Source organism: Anolis sagrei, chromosome X (assembly GCF_037176765.1).
Source record: "Anolis sagrei isolate rAnoSag1 chromosome X, rAnoSag1.mat, whole genome shotgun sequence".
Lineage (NCBI taxonomy): Eukaryota > Metazoa > Chordata > Lepidosauria > Squamata > Dactyloidae > Anolis > Anolis sagrei.
In genome coordinates this window covers 5,391,511-5,404,310 of record NC_090034.1, presented here as the reverse complement: position 1 = coordinate 5,404,310, position 12,800 = coordinate 5,391,511, and the positions used below count along the sequence as shown (strand labels likewise).

The following is a 12,800-nucleotide window of genomic DNA, read 5'->3' as shown; positions in this document are numbered from 1 at the left end:
AAGGGAGAGAAAGAGATGTAAATGCATCCATGGAAGCATCTGCTGCAACAAATCTGTTTCTTTGAGATGGTACAACAGAAGCTCTCCGAAGCTCTAGGTGCTCTTACTGCCTATTCCAGGGAAAACCAGCTGATCCCTAATCCATCTAAAACACAGACATGTGCCTTTCACCTTAAGAACAGACAAGCATCCCAAGCTCTGAGGATTACCTGGGAAGGAATCGCACTGGAGCATTGCAGTGCACCCAAATACCTGGGAGTCACTCTGGACCGTGCTCTGACCTACAAGAAGCACCGCCTGAACATCAAGCAAAAAGTGGGCGCTAGAAACAATATCATACGAAAGCTGACTGACACAACCTGGGGATCACAACCGGACACAGTGAAGACATCTGCCCTTGCACTGTGCTACTCTGCTGCTGAGTACGCATGCCCAGTGTGGAACACATCTCACCACACTAAAACAGTGGATGTGGCTCTTAATGAGGCATGCCGCATTATCACGGGGTGTCTGCGCCCCACACCACTGGAGAAATTACACTGCCTAGCCGGTATTGCACCACCTGACATCCGCCGGGAAGTTGCAGCCAATAGTGAAAGGACCAAGGCAGAGACATCTCCAGCTCATCCCCTGTTTGGGTATCAGCCAGCACGTCAACGACTTAAATCAAGAAATAGTTTTCTTAGATCTACAGAGACACTCAGCAAGCGAGAGTCCAAAAGTGGCAGGCTCAAACCCAGCACCTCAATCCGTGGGTGATACCAGATGAGAGACTCCCCCCTGGGCACACAGAAGATGGGGTGACTTGGAAGGTGCTGAACAAACTGCGCTCGGGCACCACGAGATGCAGAGCCAACCCCAAGAAATGGGGCCACAAAGTGGAATCCACAACATGCGAGTGTGGAGAAGAGCAAGCCACTGACCACCTGCTGCAATGCAACCTGAGCCCTGCCACATGCACAAGGGAGGACCTCCTTGCGGCAACACCAGAGGCACTCCAAGGGGACAGATACAGGTCAAAGGACTTCTAATCAACTAGCAAGTTTGCAAATTTTGTGTTTTGTTTGTTTGCCTGTTTGTTAAAAAATGCAATACAACTGTTTGGTCTTGACACATCTGTCAACAATATACCCAATATGGCATGCCCACAAAAGAGGGGATATTGCTGGCTGTTAGAGCGAACCCCTTGCCAAAAAGACAGGTTCCCAAAAGTGGCCAAACGGGCAGCACATGTGCATCCAGAGTGAGGCTTGCTCAACCTTTTTGTGCAACCACAACAACCACAGCGATCTGCTGAAGGGAAGTGTGTGATAACTCTTGCACACACGCTTGGGTTGGTGTGCCCCCAGATCTCACGCTTGCACGCCACACCCAGCTCCGGCTTCTGCAATCAAGGAAACGGGTCTCCCATCTCTCTCGCTCTACAAATGTGGATTCTGTGGTTGTGGGTGGCCAACAAGGAAGGATGGTGAAAAAAGGAAAGCAGCAAGCCCGCTTGAAGTCGTGATAAGCAGGATACCAGACTCCGGATCTTGCACCAGAGCGTGCAAAAGGGCCAATAACAGTTGTGCAATTCCAAGAATGGGAAATGTCGTTGTGGACAAACTTGCAGAGCTTGCTGAGCGCAATATAAAAACTAAAAATAGGACTGGCTTTGCAAATGCAAAACATGGTCGGCCACGTCATTCAGATGATCTTGAAGAATAGGCTCAGGTTACCCCAAGAATCTGGGTTTACCTTGTCTGTTTGTGTAAATGTTGCTATTGACCAGCTTGATTAGCATTTGATGACCTTGCAGCTTCAAGGTCTGGCCTCTTACTGCCTGTTTGTTTATGTATCTCTGGAATAATGTCTAGCGTGGGAGAAAGAACTCTTGTCTGTTGGTGTCAAGTGTGAATGTTGCCATTGGCCAACTTGATTAGCATTTGATGACTTTGCAGCTTCAAAGTCTGGCCTCTTACTGCCTGTTTGTTTATGTATCTCTGGAATAATGTCTAGCGTGGGAGAAAGAACTCTTGTCTGTTGGTGTCAAGTGTGAATGTTGCCATTGGCCAACTTGATTAGCATTTGATGACTTTGCAGCTTCAAAGTCTGGCCTCTTACTGCCTGTTTGTTTATGTATCTCTGGAATAATGTCTAGCGTGGGAGAAAGAACTTTTGTCTGTTGGTGGCAAGTGTAAATTTTGCTGTTAGCCAGCTTGATTAGCATTTGATGGCCTTGCAGCTTCAAGGTCTGGCCTCTTACTGCCTGTTTGTATCTCTGGAATAATGTCTAGCATGGGAGAAAGAACTTTTGTCTCTTGGTGGCAAATGTAAATTTTGCTGTTGGCCAGCTTGATTAGCATTTGATGGCCTTGCAGCTTCAAGGTCTAGCCGCTTACTGCCTGTTTATGTACCTCTGAAATAGTGTCCAGGGTGGGAGAAAGGACTCTTGTCTGTTGGTGGCAAGTGTGAATGTTGCCATTGGCCAGCTTGATTAGCATTTGATGACCTTGCAGCTTCAAGGTCTAGCCTCTTACTGCCTGTTTGTTTATATATCTCTGGAATAATGTCTAGAATGGGAGAAAGAACTCTTGTCTGTTGGTGGCAAGTGTAAATGTTGCCATTGGCCAACTTGATTAGCATTTGATGACCTTGCAGCTTCAGGGTCTGGCCTCTTACTGCCTGTTTGTTTATGTATCTCTGGAATAATGTCCAGAGTGGGAGAAAGAACTCTTGTCTGTTGGTGGCAAGTGTAAATGTTGCTGTAAGCCACCTTGATTAGCACTGAATGGCCTTGCAGCTTCAAGATCTGGCTGCAGATTTTGAAGAACGGCCGGTAGGCTGTTAGGAATTGCGGGAGTTGCAATCCAAAACACCCGGAGGGCCCAAGTTTGCCCGTACCTGTTGCAGAAGATCAAAATCGATAACATACATACAGTTTGTGTTGCAGAGTGGTCCGCGCCTCAAAGTAAACCCAGATTCTTGGGGTAACCTGAGCCTATCATCGGTGAGGTTGTTTGTCTGCACAATAGTGCAAAACTCTAATAGTGGGAGAGACCATTTGAAGCCCTGGGTTTAAACATCACGAAAAACAAATCGCAGACAAGTCTGCGGTTTGTTTAGCTGCTCCCGCTGGCAACAAATGTGATCCGGCGGCGTGGATCAAAAGGCTTGTTATGACATCTTCATATGCTGTATGCATATATCAACGTAAAAATATATACCATCTGACGTGTCTAGTCCAGGCTTGTTTTGAAGCTGCAAGGCCATTCAGTGCTAATCAAGCTGGCCAACGGCAACATTCACACTTGCCACCAACAGACAAGAGTCCTTTCTCCCACCCTGGACATTATTCCAGAGATATATAAACAGGAAGTGAGCGGCCAGACCTTGAAGCTGCAACGCCATCAAATGCTAATCAAGGTGGCCAATTGCAACATTCATGATTGCTACCAACAGACAAGAATTCTTTCTTTCTCCCACCCTGGACATTATTCCAGAGATACATACACAGGCAGTAAGCAGCAAGACCTTGAAGCTGCAACGCCATCAAATGCTAATCAAGATGGCCAACAGCAACATTCACATTTGCCACAAAGAGACAAGAGTTCTTTCTTTCTCCCACCCTAGAAATTATTCCAGAGATACATAAATAGGCAGTAAGCAGCCAGACCTTGAAGCTGCAAGGCCATTCAATGCTAATCAAGCTGGCCAATGGCAACATTCACACTTGCCACCAACAGGCAAGAGTTCTTTCTCCAATTCTAGACATTATTCCAGAGATACATAAACAAACAGGCAGTAAGCGACCACACCTTGAAGCTGCAACGACATCAAATTCTAATCAAGCTGGCCAATACCAACATTTACACTTGCCACAAGCAGACAAGAGTTCTTTCTCGCACCCTGGACATTATTCCAGAGATACATAAATAGGCAGTAAGCAGCCAGACCTTGAAGCTGCAAGGCCATCAAATGCTAATCAAGCTGGTCAACTGCAACATTCACATTTGCCACAAACAGGCAAGAATTCATTCTCCCACCCTGGACATTATTCCAGAGATACATAAACAGGCAGTAAGCGGCCAGACCTTGAAGCTGCAAGGTCATCAAATACTAATCAAACTCATGGTGAGAAGGGCGGCATATAAGTGTCACAAATAAATAATAAATAAATAGCAACATTCACACTTGCCACAGACAAGAGTTCTTTCTCCCACTCTGGACATTATTCCAGAGATACATAAACAGGCAGTAAGCAGCCAGACCTTGAAGCTGCAAGGCCATCAAATGCTAATCAAGCTGGTCAATGGCAACATTCACATTTGCCACAAACAGACAAGAGTTCTTTCTCCCACCCTGGACGTTATTCCAGATATATAAACCCTATTGCCTATTTTCTAAGGGGACCTCACAACCTCTGAGGATGCCTGCCATAGATATGGGCGAAACGTCAGGACAGAATGCTTCTGAAACATGGCCAGGCAGCCCGGAATCATAAAATATGTTCATGCTGTTTTTGAACCCAAAGCAACCCCGTTTTTCTGGCCATGAAAGCCTTCGACAACAAACAGTTTTGTTGTTGTTTGCCTTCATTTTGAACTCCTATCATGGCAAGGCTGGTTCAAAGAGAGGTATCCATGGATTCCTTTGAGGCTGAGAGAGTGTGACCTGCATAAGGTTATCTGGTGGGTTTCTGCAACTGAACGGGGATTCAAACACTGGTTTCCCAAAACTCAAACAACTATGCTAACTCTGGGTTACTGTGAATTTTCCTGGTGTTATGGATATGTGTTAATTTTCCTGGTGTTATGGGCTATCCCTCCCAATTTGGCATCAAGTTTGCAGACGACACCAAATTGGGAGGGAGAGCCAAGACTCCAGAGGACAGGAGCAGGATTCAAAGGGATCTTGACAGATTAGAGAGATAATGGGCCAAAACTAACAAAATGATGTTCAACAGTGACAAATGCAAGATACTCCACTTTGGCAAGAAAAACGAAATGCAAAGATACAGAATGGGGGACGATGAGGCCTGGTTCGAGAGCAGGACGTGTGAAAAAGATCTTGGAGTCCTCGTGGAGAGGAAGGTGAACATGAGCCAACAATGTGATGTGGCGGCAAAAAAAGCCAATGGGATTTTGGCCTGCATCAATAGGAGCATAGTGTCTAGATCTAAGGAAGTCATGCCATCCTTCTATTCTGCTCTGGTTAGACCACACCGGGAATATTGTGTCCAATTCTGGGCACCACAATTCAAGAGAGATGTTGACAAGCTGGAATGTGTCCAGAGGAGGGCGACTAAAATGATCAAGGGTCTGGAGAACAAGCCCTATGAGGAGCGGTTTAAGGAGCTGGGCATGTTTAGCCTGAAGAAGAGAAGGCTGAGAGGAGATATGATAGCCATGTCTAAATATGTGAGAGGAAGCCACAAGGAGGAGGGAGCAAGCTTGTTTTCTGCTTCACTGGAGACTAGGACGCAATGAAACAATGGCTTCAAACTACAAGAGAGGAGATTCCATCTGAACACGAGAAAGAACTTCCTGACTGTGAGAGCTGTTCACCAGTGGAACTCTCTGCCCCAGAGTGTGGTGGAGGCTCCTTCTTTGGAGGCTTTGAAACAGAGGCTGGATGGCCATCTGTCAGGGGTGATTTGAATTCAATATTCCTGCTTCTTGGCAGAATGGGGTTGGGCTGGATGGCCCAGGAGGTCTCTTCCAACTCTTTGATTCTATGATTCTATGTTCTGGAAACATGTGGGCAAAACGTCAGGAGAGAATGCTTCTGGAACACGGCTATGGAAAACTCACAGCAACCCTCTGATCCTAGCCATTAAAGCTTTCGACAACACACCTGTTAACTCTCTCTACTCCAATGCTCCCCCAACTTACTTACTTACTTACTTAGGCGATCCCTCGTTGGACGAGTAAGATGGTCTTCCATCATGGGTTTCCTTGTGGGTCCGCATGTGGCTGTGGAGCCCTATTCTTGCTCTGCATCTTCTTCCGCAGTGAGGGCATTGGTTTCCAGGTGGAAGGCGGTCCCGGTTGGGGTTGGCTTGACGCGCCTTCCTCCTGGCACGTTTCTCTCTTTCACCCTCCACTCGTGCCTCCTCGAATTCTGCAGCACTGCTGGTCACAGCTGTCCTCCAGCTGGAGCGCTCAAGGGCCAGGGCTTCCCAGTTCTCGGTGTCTATGCCAGAGTTTTTAAGGTTGGCTTTCAGCCCATCTTTAAATCTCTTTTCCTGTCCACCAACATTCCGTTTTCCGTTCTTAAGTTCGGAGTAGAGCAACTGCTTTGGGAGACGGTGGTCAGGCATCCGGACAACGTGGCCGGTCCAGCGGAGTTGATGTTGGAGGACCATTGCTTCAATGCTGGTGGTCTTTGCTTCCTCCAGCACGCTGACGTTTGTCCGCTTGTCTTCCCAGGAGATTTGCAGGATTTTCCGGAGGCAGCGCTGATGGAATCGTTCCAGGAGCTGCATGTGACGTCTGTAGACAGTCCACGTCTCACAGGCATATAGCAGGGTTGGGAGGACAATAGCTTTATAGACAAGCACCTTAGTATCCCTACGGATGTCCCGGTCCTCAAACACTCTCTGCTTCATTCGGGAAAATGCTGCACTTGCAGAGCTCAGGCGGTGTTGTATTTCGGCGTCGATGTTGACTTTGGTGGAGAGGTGGCTGCCAAGGTAGCGGAAATGGTCGACATTTTCTAATGTTACACCATTAAGCTGTATCTCTGGCATTGGAGAGGGGACGGCTGGTGACTGCTGGAACAGCACTTTGGTTTTCTCGATGTTCAGTGACAGGCCAAGCTTTGTGTATGCTTCTGCAAAGGTGTTGAGAGTGGCTTGTAGATCTTCTTCTGTATGCGCACAGACGACATTGTCATCAGCATACTGGAGTTCTATAACAGATGTTGTTGTGACCTTGGTTTTGGCTTTCAGTCTGCTGAGGTTAAATAGCTTGCCGTCTGTCCGATAGATGATTTCCACTCCGGTGGGAAGCTTCCCATCAACAAGGTGAAGTATCATAGCGATGAAGATGGAGAATAGAGTTGGGGCAATAACACATCCCTGTTTGACACCCGATTCCACCTTAAATGGGTCACTTTGGGAGCCATTGCTGTCCAAGACTGTTGCCATCATGTCATCGTGGAGGAGCCGCAGGATGTTCACAAATTTGCTTGGGCACCCGATTTTTTGGAGGATGGTCCAGAGAGCGCTGCGATTCACTGTGTCGAATGCCTTTGCAAGGTCGATGAATGCCATGTACAGAGGTTGGTTTTGTTCCCTGCATTTTTCTTGGAGCTGTCGTGCAGTGAAGATCATGTCCACGGTTCCTCTGGAGGGGCGGAAGCCGTTCTGGGATTCTGGGAGGGTGTCTTCTGAGAGGGGCAGAAGGCGGTTTGCAAGGATTCTTGCGAGGATTTTTCCAGCAGAGGTTAGAAGGGAGATACCTCGATAGTTTCCGCAGTCTGTTCTTTCCCCTTTTTTGAAGAGGGTGATGATGGTGGCATCCTTGAAGTCTGCTGGGATTTTCTCGGTCACCCACACTTTTTCTATGAGCTGGTGGAGTTGGTGTGTCAGCGCAGGTCCTCCCTCTTTAAAGATTTCAGCAGGGATCCCATCCGGTCCGCTGGCTTTGTTGTTCTTTTGTTGGCTGATGGCATTGCTGACTTCTTCCAAACTAGGCAGTGCTGCAAGCTCATCCCTGGTTTGTTGTTGCGGGATTTGTGAGAGGACCTCTTCGGCCACACTGGAGCTGCGGTTTAGGAGGCTTTGGTAGTGTTCTTTCCAACGTAGTGCAATTGACTTTTGGTCCTTCAGGAGTTTGGTTCCGTCTGATGAGCGTAGAGGCTGTATGCCATGGTTTCTTGGCCCATAGATGACTGTCACCTTGTCGTGGTGAGGGGGCTTGCGTGTTCCGATGAACCTGTGGGCACAACAACTGGAGTCGTGCACTCCCAGGAGTGGCCGTGGGGGGGGGTCCCAGACCAAGCACAGTCCGAAGACCCAAAGACCTCAACGGCGGAGCAGGCGGAGGATAACATGGTACATGTTACAACGGCTGCGAAGGCGGAAGAAGGCTGCAACAGACTGAGAAGCCATGGTCATTGTGTTAAACTACATCACCAGTGGAACCTCATCTGTGAAGACTGTGTGTTGTTCAGTTGTGCACTGACCTCCACACATTAAAAAAACCCACGCACAGGCGTCTTCCAAAGAAAATAAAAACCAACCAACCAAAGTCCCATGGCGATCAGCGAGTGGCGACGGGGGCAGGACTGTGAAATCTGGAAGCCCCTAGTCACAGACTGGCACATGGGCGGTGGGTACGGACTCAGTCGTTCTACCTCAAGGTCCGAGGCAGTTGAGTAGTTCGGCAGCTGTATCCGCGACTGAGCAGCCCTTCTTAGGACCCACTCTGCTCACCCCACACGGGGAGGGGGCTAGAAAAGGTGCCCTAAACATAGTCTGCCTCACTTATCCCTGACTGGACTGCCGCGTCCAGTGGGGTCACCATCCTGCGGTCAAAAAAGAAAAATGAACTTTGGTACGTGGAACGTACGGACACTGATGGACAACAGTGACAGTGAACGCCCCGAACGCAGAACTGCCATCATCGCAAGGGAGCTGGGACGCTTCAACATCGACATAGCAGCCCTTCAGGAGACCCAGAGAGCAGGAGAGGGACAGCTGAAGGAAGAAAAAGGAGGCTACACCTTCTTCTGGAAGGGACTGCCCGAAGAAGACCAAAGAATGCACGGAGTTGGCTTCGCTATAAGAAATGATCTGATGAAACATCTGTCCGAAGCACCCACTGGCATCAACGAACGACTCTCCACTCTCCGAATTGATCTTGCCAAAAACCAACGGGCAACCATCATAAGTGCCTATGCACCAACACTAGACGCTGATGAAGACATCAAGGAGAAATTCTACTATCAGCTGGACACTGTCCTATCGGGGATACCTAAGGAGGACAAAATCATTCTCCTGGGGGACTTCAATGCAAGAGTCGGGCGAGACTTCGACCTGTGGCCAGGCACCATAGGAAAAGACGGGGTTGGAAACAGCAACTCGAATGGCATCCTGCTTCTCACCAAATGTGCGGAGCACAACCTTGTCATCACCAACACGCTCTTCCGCCAGAAAAACAAGTTCAAGACATCATGGAAGCACCCCCGGTCAAAGCATTGGCACCTCTTAGACTATGTAATCACACGTGCCAGAGACCGCCGTGACGTACTCCTCACAAGAGCCATGACAGGTGCTGACGACTGCTGGACCGACCACAGGCTAATCCGATCCACGATGGCTATCAAGATCGCCCCCAAGCGCAGACTCCAAGGAAGAAAGACAAGGCGCAAAATGAACACCCAAGCCCTTCAGGAGCCCTCCAGGCGAGCCCATCTCCAAACCGCACTCAAGGACCATCTACCCACAGTACACCCTGAAAATGTTGAGGAACATTGGAGCTCCCCCAAATATACATACCGGCAAGTATTTGGATTGCCATATCCAGAAAACCCTTGAAAATATTGAGAACGATTACATCTAGTGCAACATCTGGGAACCGATGTCTAAAATCCTATGCGCAGAGGTGTGTGCATGGGTAAAAATATGCATGCCGTAAATTTACTTTCTGCACGGTCTCCTGGAATGTCGGGTGGTTTCCATTTATGACTTTTACCCTGCAGGGGAATTCTCGCAGAGTCGAAGAATTCAGAAGATGGGAGAAAGAACTCTTGTCTGTTTGTGGGAAGTGTGAATGTTGCCATTGGCCAGCTTGATTAGCATTTGATGGCGTCGCAGCTTCAAGGTCTTGCTGCTTACTGCCTGTGTATGTATCTCTGGAAGAACGTCCAGGGTGGGAGAAAGGACTCTTGTCTGTTGGTGGCAAGTGTGAATGTTGCCATTGGCCATCTTGATTAGCATTGAATGGCCTTGCAGCTTCAAGGTCTGGCCGCATACTGCCTGTTTATGTATCTCTGGAATAATGTCCAGGGTGGGAGAAAGAACTCTTGTCTGTTGGTGGCAAGTGTGAATGTTGCCACTGGCCAACTTGATTAGCATTTGATGACCTTGCAGCTTCAAGGTCTGGCTGCTTACTGCCTGTGTATGTATCTCTGGAAGAACGTCCAGGGTGGGAGAAAGGACAAGCTGGCCAATGTTGCCATTGGCCAGCTTGATTAGCATTTGATGGCGTCGCAGCTTCAAGGTCTTGCTGCTTACTGCCTGTTTATGTACCTCTGGAATAATGTCCAGGGTGGGAGAAAGGACTCTTGTCTGTTGGTGGCAAGTGTAAATGTTGCTGCTGGCCATCTTGATTAGCACTGAATGGCCTTGCAGCTTCAAAACAAGCTTGGACTAGACAAGTTCAGATGGTATATATTTTTACGTTGATATATGCATACAGCATATGAAGATGTCATAACAAGCCTTTTGATCTACGCCGCCGGATCACATTTGTTGCCAGCGGGAGCAGCTAAATAAACCGTAGACCTGTCTGCGATTTGTTTTTCGTGATGTTCAAACCCAGTGCTTCAAATGGTCTCTCCCACTATTAGAGTTTTGCACTATTGTGCAGACAAACAACCTCACCGATGATAGGCTCAGGTTACCCCAAGAATCTGTGAAAATCGGAATTGACTTCCAAATCGAACCACCACATCCGAAACAGGTTTTGAACCATTTTTTAATCAGACAAGCCTATTAATGAGTTAAGACACGCATTCAGACTCCGCAAGGGACGGAACGGAATCCTTCCCTCGTCGCCAAGTCGGACGCCAACACAGGTCAAAGCTTGCTGACTCTTCGAGAGAAAGGAAGGGCAACCTTTAGCCCCGGACCATGAGATTTCGTGGCCGTTGCATGCATCTGAAGCACTTGCAACACACCACAGGAATTGCATGAGTCAGCCCTTATCGCTGTCTGTGTGCAATCTTTTTTCCAACGCCAACCCCAAAGGGCGAAGGGCCAGCAACTTCCCCATTCCGGAGAAAGGAGAGTGAAGCAGATCCGTATCAGAAAGGATGCCGTATGCTCCTCGCCGATCTCAAACAAAATGGGGAGTAGGACGATTTGGGAACGTTTGGAGACTCACCAAAGCCCGCCTTCACACTTTTGCAGCCACACCTGGGTCTCAAAGCTTGGCTTTGCAAACGAGTCATGTAAAAAATGTGGTTTCTGCGGTTAGCGAGTGTCTAATCTCATGACTGGACGCTTCCTCTCTTGCGAGTGAGTCACCATAGTTTGCTATTTATTTTTTTTCTCTCTCTTTCAGGGCAGGGAAAAGCTGCCTTTTGTTGTTTGGAGAGGTCGGAGCAAAAGAGGACGGTGTTTTTATGGGGCCGAGACCCAGATCTTGCAACACAGCTCTCGTTTGCCCTCCAAATTCCTATCAAAGTAGGTCAAGCTCATTAACCCTCTTTGAGAGAACCCAGGAACAGGAGAGGCCACATGATTCCCGAAAGGTGGATCCACGCAAAGGAAAGCTTGGCTTCCCAACCTCCCTTGTCCGTCTCGTATTCGATGAGTATTCCAGGTTCTGTGGCAAACATAAGACTCAAATACAGTCGCTAAAAGACTGAAAACATTTTTTCTCAGGTAGTAAGCAGCCAGACCTTGAAGCTGCAAGGCCATTAAATGTTACCCAAGGCATCAAATTGCAACATTTGCACCTTCCTCCAACAGGCAAGAGTTCTTTTTCCCACCCTGGACATGCCACAGATATATAAACAGACACTAAGAAGCCAGACCTTGAAGCTGTGAGGCCATAAACAGGCAGTAAGTAGTCAGACCTTGAAGCTTCAAGACCATTAAATGCTAATCAAGGCATCAAATTGCAACTTTCGCACCTTCCTCCAACAGGCAAGAGTTCTTTCTCCCACCCTGGACATGCCACGGATATATAAACAGGCAGTAAGCAGTCACAACTTGAAGTTGCAAGGCCATAAACAGGGAGTAAGTAGTCAGACCTTGAAGCTGCAAGGCCATTAAATGCTAATCAAGGCATCGAATCGTAACATTCGCACCTTCCTCCAACAGGCAAGAGTTCTTTCTCCCATCCTGGATACTCCACGGATATATAAACAGGCAGTAAGCAGCCAGAACTTGAAGTTGCAAGGCCATAAACAGGCAGGCAGCAGCCAGACCTTGAAGCTGCAAGGCCATTCAATGCTAATCAAGGCATCAAATGGCAACATTTGCACCTTCCTCCAACAGGCAAAAGTTCTTTCTCCCACCCTGGACATGCCACGGATATATAAACAGGCAGTAAACAGCCAGAGCGTGAAGTTGCAAGGCCATAAACAGGGAGTAAGTAGTCAGACCTTGAAGCTTCAAGGCCATTAAATGCTAATCAAGGCATCGAATCATAACATTTGCACCTTCCTCCAACAGGCAAGAGTTCTTTCTCCCACCCTGGACATGCCACGGATATATAAACTGGCAGTAAGCAGCCAGACCTTGAAGCTGCGAGCTCATAAACAGGCAGTAAGTAGTCAGAACTCGAAGCTGCAAGGCCATTCAGTGCAAATCAAGGCATCAAATTGCAAAATTTGCACCTTCCTCCAACAGGCAAGAGTTCTTTTTCCCATCCTGGATACTCCACACGTATATAAACAGGCAGTAAGCAGCCAGACCTTGAAGCTGCAAGGCCATTCAATGCTAATCAAGACATCAAATTGCAACATACACACCTTCCTCCAACAGGCAAGAGTTCTTTTTCCCATCCTGGATACTCCACAGGTATATAAACAGGCAGTAAGCAGCCAGACCTTGAACCTGCAAGGCCATTCAATGCTAATCA

The 12,800-nt window shown here is 48.0% G+C and overlaps 1 protein-coding gene across 3 annotated transcripts in view; it reads right to left on the bottom strand.

Annotated features, from left to right (window-relative positions):
• LOC132781571 (trinucleotide repeat-containing gene 18 protein) overlaps nt 1–12,800 on the bottom strand; it is a 205,856-nt gene that overhangs the window by 136,726 nt on the left and 56,330 nt on the right. The window lies entirely within an intron of this gene.